The sequence below is a fragment of the Chiloscyllium plagiosum genome, unplaced genomic scaffold (assembly GCF_037043375.1).
Source record: "Chiloscyllium plagiosum isolate Xiang-an unplaced genomic scaffold, Cpla_swu_hap1 HiC_scaffold_9, whole genome shotgun sequence".
Classification (NCBI taxonomy): Eukaryota; Metazoa; Chordata; class Chondrichthyes; order Orectolobiformes; family Hemiscylliidae; genus Chiloscyllium; species Chiloscyllium plagiosum.
In genome coordinates this window covers 34,540,728-34,548,924 of record NW_028270147.1, presented here as the reverse complement: position 1 = coordinate 34,548,924, position 8,197 = coordinate 34,540,728, and the positions used below count along the sequence as shown (strand labels likewise).

Sequence of the window (8,197 nt, the reverse complement as noted above, 5' to 3'; positions counted from 1 at the left end):
TAACTTCAACATTTCCATTGCTCTTTGTATGTAGAAAAGCATTTTGAAATCAGGATGGCTGTGCATGATATTCTTGAGCTCTAAGGCATCACTGTGTGAACAGATGTTTGGCACAGGGAGAGAAAATACATTAGAAAAATATTTTGAAAACAAAATAACTGTGTAGTTTTCAAGATTGTTACTAAAGGGATTAGGCTGAATTTATCCGGCTACAGCTGAAAATTTTTCTGGCTCCCAAAAATATCTCAGCCGATGTAGACACAAAATGTTAAGAAGCAAATTCCTGTCACTGACTTCGAAAACAATGAGTTGCCAGCCACAGCCAGTCACTTTCGAGTCAAGGAAACTCTAAGCAGAGGTGAGGTGCATCTCATAAAGCCGCGAAGGAGGATGGGTAAGAAAACTGGTGAGTCAGCCTGAGCCATTCTTGTGCACTTCCTCATGAACATTAATTCCAGAGGTCATCAAGTACACTGTTTTCCCAGCCTCCTAACCACAGGATGTTGTCTGGTGCTGGGACATAAAGAAGGGACCAACTATGTGCCAAAACCTGAAAGGAAAATAAATAAAATATAAATATATCAGATGGTGCATATTGCCAAGATCAATGCCAAGAACATTGGAGCTGCCATCTCCTGTCATTGAAAATCTTTCCGGCTGATTTTCACACTGAATACTCAATTTTATTTTATGCTTACAAGACATGCACATAACACCACGCAAAAGGTTGCCATGATGGCATTGTTTAGTGACTGTGTAGTGATGGCATTTAAAGTACAAAATATTAATTATAAACTATACTTATGTCAAAATAATATCTTTTGTAATAGCTGTGTGTGTGTGTATATGTGTGTGTGTTTGTGTTTGTGCGTGTAAATTTGTCTACCTGGGGATGGGAACTTGTGTGTATTCAATCATTCACATTGTAGGAACAAAGGAACAAGAGGAGACCATTCAGCCCATCACACCTGCTCTGTCATTTAATGCAATCATGGCTGATCAAACACTTCAATGTCTTTTACTCACCCAATCTCAGGTGATAACCCTATAATCCATTGTTAACCACAAAGACAGAACTTGCACAGCCCTCCAGGATAGAGAATTCCAAGATGTTGTTCATAACACACTGAGTTAAAAAAAATTCTCTTCATCTTGGACCTATGTGGCACCCCCCTTACTTTTAAATTATGCCCCCAGTTCAAGACTCCCCCACCTGGGAAACATCTAACCTGCGTCTACCCAGCCTATCCCTTTCAGTATTTTGTATATTCCAATGAATTCACCTCTCATTCTTCAAAATTCTTGAGAATACAAAACCAGTTTGCCAAACATCTCTTCATAGAACAATCCCTAACACAATTTTCCAATGCAGTCTTACCAAGCTCCCAAACTATTGAGACAATTGTCTATCCCTCCCATATTCAAATCTTCTCATGTTAAAAGCTAACATTACATTCGCCTTCCTAATAGTTGCTGCATTTGAATGGTAGCGTTCAAGGTCAAGGATACCTAGTTCCTTTTGTACATCTGCACTTTCCAGCCTCTTACCACTTAAAAATTTACTCAGTATACCTGGTACCCTCATCAAAGTGGACAACCTCATTTTCTTCCATAATATATTCTATCTGCCCTGTTCTTGTCCACTCACTAAGTCTGTCAATATCCCCCTGAAGCTGCTTACTCTTCCTTATAACAGATATTCTCACTTAGTTTTGTATCAAATTTGGAAATATTACTTTTGATCTCCACCACCAAATCATTGATATACTGTATATTGTAAACATATCACCAAGTACCCTACTGGTCACTATCTGTTTGTTAATTATTAATCCATGCCAGTGTAGTGCCTCCTTTCCCATGCAGACTAACCTATAGAACCAACCTCTTGTGGGTGGCTTTATCAAGAGCTTTCTGAAAATCTAAGTACATTACATCTAACAGTTCTCCTTTATCAATTTTGTTAGCAACTCCAACAAGTTCACCAAACATGGTTTACTGTTTGCAAATCCATGCTGACTATGCCCAATCAGATCATTAAGAACCAGGCCTCTATTTATCCCACCCTTTAGACTAGGTTCTAGCATTCTCCCTATTGCTGATGTAAGGTTAACAAACCTGTAGTCCCTACTTTTTCTCAAGCTTCCTTCTTAAGAAGTGAGGTGATATTTTCTATCTTTCAATCCAAACCAAGCATTTCAGAAGTTGTAGAATTATGTAAAATAATCACCAATTGATTGAGTGTCTCTATAGCCACTTCCTTCAACAATATACAAAGTAGACCATAAGGTCCTGAGGATTTATTAATTTTCAACACCACTAATTTCTCCAGTGCAATCTTTTCACTAATGCGAATTTTCTTCAAATCCTTATCCTTCCTAGTCACTTGGATCTCTCCTCCGGCAGATTTGTGGATCTTCCCTGGTGAAAAAAAGACACAAAGTAATCATTTTGTTTCTCTACTATTTCTCTGTTCCTCATTATAAATGTTCCTGTCTCTGTCTATAAGGGGACAACATTTGTTTTAGCCAAATGTTTACCTACAGACTCTTTTACAGTTTGTTCTTACAGTTTTTGCTAGATTGCATTCATATTCTATTTGCCCTTTCCATATCTGTCTCTTGTTTTTTTTTGTATTTTATAAAGAGGTTGATAAGAAGACTCCTTCACGACTGCACCACTGTCATTTATTAAAGCTGGAAATTTGAGAAAAACTTGAAGATCCTCTGTCACATTAGCTTCGAATTTGATCAGGTATTCTCCATTTTTGTTCCAGCAAGAAGAACAGACGTATTGAGGAAATTCAGGACCTAATTAAGAACAATTGTACTTGAAAGGAAATGTTGTATCTTGAGTCATCTCAATGTCAATTCCTCAGCAAATCATCAATATAACCAGAGTCCAGAGTGTTGCGCATAAGAATACTACATTTGGAATGGAAAAGATCATTCTTTTCTTAGATTGAAGCATGGATCTAAAAATTGGATTGCTTGGATTTTTAGGACATGAGGTTGCCATTTATGAACTTCTCACAGCCATGCCAACTGAGAAAGGCAAAACTCTATTTTGTATATCCCTCACATATGATTAGTATTTTAGCATTAGCCCAAATGCCAGATAGATTCTTAGAGAACTTAAAAGGTGGAGAGGTTGATTCCATTGTGGAAGAGTCTAGGACCAGAAGGCATCATCTCAGAATAAGAAATCACACACTTAAGACAAAGATTAGAAGATATTCCATCTCTCAGAGGACAGTGAGTCCGTGGAATTCTTTACCTCTGAGAGTTGCAATGACTGAATTGTTAAATATATTCAAGGCTGAAACAGACAGATTTAATCAACAAAGAACTCAAGGATTGTGGGGATAAGGTAAGAAATTGGAGTTGAGCATTATCAGCTCAGCTATGATCCCACTGAATGGCAGAGTGAACTCAATAGTCTGACCTACATCTGCTCCTATGTCTTTTGGTCTTATTAGGGAGTTACTCCAGTTCTTTCCTGTATCTCTATTTCCTCTATTAATTGTGACAGCATAACTGAAGATTCAATTAAAATATTTCTTGTCTCTCCAAAGTACCCAAGTGTAAAACTATTCAATCTATTCAGTATCTCGGATCCTCCTTCTAACATCGAATACTTAAGTACTAAGTATTATAATTACAGAAAGATTTGTCAGTATAAAGCTGTGCATGCTTCACCAAAACCTTCTAATTTGTATTTCTCTTCTCTCACAAAACAGGAACGTTTGCAAGAACATTGTTATGAACTCAGACCAGCACTCAAAAATATAGGTTAAATAAGAAAACAAATTATTGTGTTTGTCTCATCATTAGATTAGATTACTTACAGTGTGGAAACAGGCCCTTTGGCCCAACAAGTCCACACCAACCCGCAACCCACTCAGACCTATTTCCCTATATTTACCCCTTCACCTAACACTACAGGCAATTTAGCATGGCCAATTCACCTAACCTGCACATTTTTGGATTGTGGGAGGAAACCAGAGCACCCGGAGGAAACCCACGCAGACACGGGGAGAATGTGCAAACTCCACACAGAGAGTCGCCTGAGACAGGAATTGAACCCTGGTCTATGGCGCTGTGAGGCAGCAGTGCTAACCACTGTGCCGCCTTGCCGCCCAAGTATAAGTTTAAGCCATGCTTTCATTTCTGGCAAAACAATAAAGTTATTGAAAAGCAAAAATGATTTTCAAAAGATGCCTAAGAAAATTTTTCATGTAAGCTGACAAGACCACATTACAAATGAGTAGATGAAAGAAAAATGATGCAAGTATTTGGCTGCGATTCTTGTTACACCCATTTTAGGTGAGAAAACATTGTGGTGGAAGAAGGCAAACCAGCCAGATTAGTGACAGTCTGTTGATGTTTCAATCTATTAACCAATAAAATAGAGATTGAAGAATTGCATCCATTGCTCCTCCATAAAGAACTCTTACACTGACTTCTGTTATTGTTATTTTTCTGGGGATCTTGAACTACACTAACCATCTTCAGTTATCCTTCAGAAGATAGTGATGGACCTTCTTTGACCACCTCTGCTAAGTAAGGAGTTCCAGAATTTAGACTCACACTTTCAAGTCAGGATGGTGTGTGACTTGAGAAGGAAAGTGATGGTCTCTTTGACACCTCCTGCCTTTGTTCTTCTGGGTGGTGGAAATTGCAAATTTAGGAGGTGCCATTGAAAAAGCTTTAGTGAATTGTGACTTTGCATTCATCAGTAGTACAGCCAACAGCCACAGTATGATGAAGTACATGAATATTTAAGTTATCGATGGTTTGTTGATCAAGATAAATGGAGATCATTGCATCACATGCCCAACTTGTTGTCTTGGAAATGGTAGAGGATTATGGGATGTCAAGAAATGAACTCCGCAGAAGAATCCTGCTTCTGGCTTGTTTTATACTCAGAGTATTCATGTGGATGGTATAGTTACATTTCTAGTTTACAGATAATAATGGTTGTAATGAAAGAGGCAAGGTAGAAATTCTCATAATCAAGCTCCACTGAATATGACAGCTAATATTGTCCACCACCATTGGTGACTGGATTTGTCAAGGTTACAAAGTTTTGGCCTGAACTCTTAGTTGTCTGATTACTTAATTTTGTCTTTAGAAGGTGTACTATATTAAGAAATCAATGCAAAAAAAGTAACATGATTGTTTAAATTTTAGAGAAGACAATTTGTCCTTAACAAAGTTCCTTAACTGTGCAGCTCTGCATAAAGGAGATGGGCAGAAGTAATCAACCTATAAGAATAGTTCCTTTGTTGAAGGGGAGAAGTAAACATTGAATTCTTTTAATGAAATTTCTACTTGCTGTTAACTGAAAAAAGTAACTCTGGGTTTCTACTATTCCCGTGAGTAACATCATTATGCTGCTGAACACTTTTACTTGTTGATCCCCTATGGCTTCCTTAGGCTGTATCTTCCCAGCCCCTAAACAATGTTGGCAGAGGTCAGTCCATGGGGAAAATATGGCGAGATTGGAAAAGTGAGATTCTTAACAGCGAGAAAACAAGTCCAATTTTCCACCTAAGGTTTGAATGACAAGAAGAGAATCTTACTATTGAGCAGTAATAAGTATATTTGCATTGATTAGCATTTTAATATGACTTATTCTCACCTCCTATCAAAGCATTTTGCTATTCTCCCATGTGGCAGAGAGGAACTGGAAGGTAACCATTACCAGCATTAAAGTTTGAGCAGGTGGCTCCAGTTCAACAGTTGCTCCTCTGCACTTCCATTTTGACCAAAAAGCTGCAATAGCACAGGGTACACGCCATGAGTAATGAGAGCCTGCACCCAACCCTCACCCATCGATGGAGGTTATGTATGGACACCCATCAGCCTCACCTTGTCGACATGACACATCTCTAATACACTTAAAATACAGTTACCAACTTCAATTATGCACTTTTGGAGTACACTTACAAGTTGCATTGTCATGGTCCTGCTGGGATGTAGGCTGAGGCTCTTAGAGTCACTAAGTCATAGAGATGTACATGGAAACAGACCCTTCGGTCCAACCCGTCCATGCCAACCAGATATCCCAACCCAATCTAGTCCCACCTGCCAGCACCTGGCCCATATCCCTCCAAACCTTTCCTATTCATATATCCATCCAAATGCCTCTTAAATGTTGCAATTGTACCAGACTCCACCACATCCTCTGGCAGCTCATTCCATACACGTACAGCCCTCTGCGTGAAAAAGTTGCCCCTGAGGTCTCTTTTATATCTTTCCCCTCTCACCCTAAACCTATGCCCTCTAGTTCTGGACTGCCCGACCCCAGGGAAAAGACTTTGCCTATTTATCCTATCCATGCCCCTCATAATTTTGTAAATCTCTATAAGGTCACCCCTCAGCCTGCGACACTCCAGGGAAAACAGCCCCAGCCTGTTCAGCCTCTCCCTGTAGCTCAGATCCTCCAACCCTGGCAACATCCTTGTAAATCTTTTCTGAACCCTATCAAGTTTCACAACATCTTTCCAATAGGAAGGAGACCAGAATTGCACGCAACATTCCAACAGTGGCCTAACCAATGTCCTTTACAGCCGCAACATGACCTCCCAATTCCTGTACTCAATACTCTGACCAATAAAGGAAAGCATACAAAACACATTCTTCACTATCCTATCTACCTGCGACTCCACTTTCAAGGAGCTATGAACCTGTACTCCAAGGTCTCTTTGGTCAGCAACACTCCCTAGGACCTTACCATTAAGTGTGTAAGTTCTGCTAAGATTTGCTTTCCCAAAATGCAGCACCTCGCATTTATCTGAATTAAACTCCACCTGCCATTGGCCCATCTGGTCCAGATCCTGTTGTAATCTGAGGTAACCCTCTTCGCTGTCCACTACACCTCCAATTTTGGTGTCATCTGCAAACTTACTAACTGTACTTCTTATGCTCGCATCCAATCATTTATGTAAATTACAAAAAGTAGAGGGCCCAGCACCGATCCTTGTGGCACTCCACTGGTCACAGGCCTCCAGTCTGAAAAACAACCCTCCACCACTACCCTCTGTCTTCTACCTTTGAGCCAGTTCTGTATCCAAATGGCTAGTTCTCCCTGTATTCCATGAGATCTAACCTTGCTAATCAGTCTCCCGTGGGGAACCTTGTCGAACACCTTACTGAAGTCCATATAGATCACATCTACTGCTCTGCCCTCATCAATCTTCTTTGTTACTTCATCAAAAAACTCAATCAAGTTTGTGAGACATGATTTCCCACACACAAAGCCATGTTGACTATACTGAATCAGTCCTTGCCTTTCCAAATACATGTACATCCTGTCCCTCAGGATTCCCTCCAACAACTTGCCCACCACCAAGGTCAGGCTCACTGGTCTATAGTTCCCTGGCTTGTCCTTACCACCCTTCTTAAACAGTGGCACACGTTTGCCAACCTCCAGTCTTCTGGCACCTCAACTGTGAATATCGATGATACAAATATCTCAGTAAGAGGCCCAGCTTCCCACAGAGTTCTCTGGTACACATGATCAGGTCCTGGGGATTTATCCACCTTTAACCGTTTCAAGACATCCAGCACTTCCTCCTCTGTAATCTGGACATTTTGCAAGATGTCACTATCCATTTCCCTCCAGTCTATATCTTCCATATCCTTTTCCACAGTAAATACTGATGCAAAATATTAATTTAGTATCTCCCCCATTTTCTGTGGCTCCACACAAAGGCCGCCTTGCTGATCTTTGAGGGGCCCTATTCTCTCCATAGTTACCCTTTTGTCCTTAATATATTTGTAAAACCCCTTTGGATTCTCCTTAATTCTATTTGCCAAAGCTATCTCATGTTCCCGTTTTGCCCTCCTGATTTCCCTCTTAAGTATACTCCTACATCCTTTATATTTTTCTAAAGACTCACTCGATCTGTCCTGTCTTTAACTGGTATATGATTCCTTCTTTTTCTTAACCAAACCGTCAATTTCTTTCGTCATCCAGCATTCCCTATACCTACCAGCCTTCCCTTTCACCCTGACAGGAATATACTTTCTCTGGATTCTTGTTATCTCATTTCTGAAGGCTTCCCATTTTTCAGCCGTCCCTTTACCTGCGAACATCTGCCTCCAATCAGCTTTTGAAAGTTCTTGCCTAATACCGTCAAAATTGGCCTTTCTCCAATTTCGAACTTCAACTTTTAGATCTGGTCTATCCTTTT

At 40.0% G+C, this 8,197-nt stretch overlaps 1 long non-coding RNA gene across 1 annotated transcript; it reads left to right on the top strand.

Moving 5' to 3' along the window:
- The first annotated feature begins 2,383 nt into the window (after positions 1 to 2,383).
- Positions 2,384 to 4,445, top strand: LOC148149116 (uncharacterized). Its single transcript, XR_015758024.1, has 3 exons — positions 2,384 to 2,439; positions 2,644 to 2,751; positions 3,737 to 4,445. It is a non-coding gene; the product is annotated as an uncharacterized LOC148149116 (long non-coding RNA).
- The last annotated feature ends 3,752 nt before the right edge of the window (positions 4,446 to 8,197 follow it).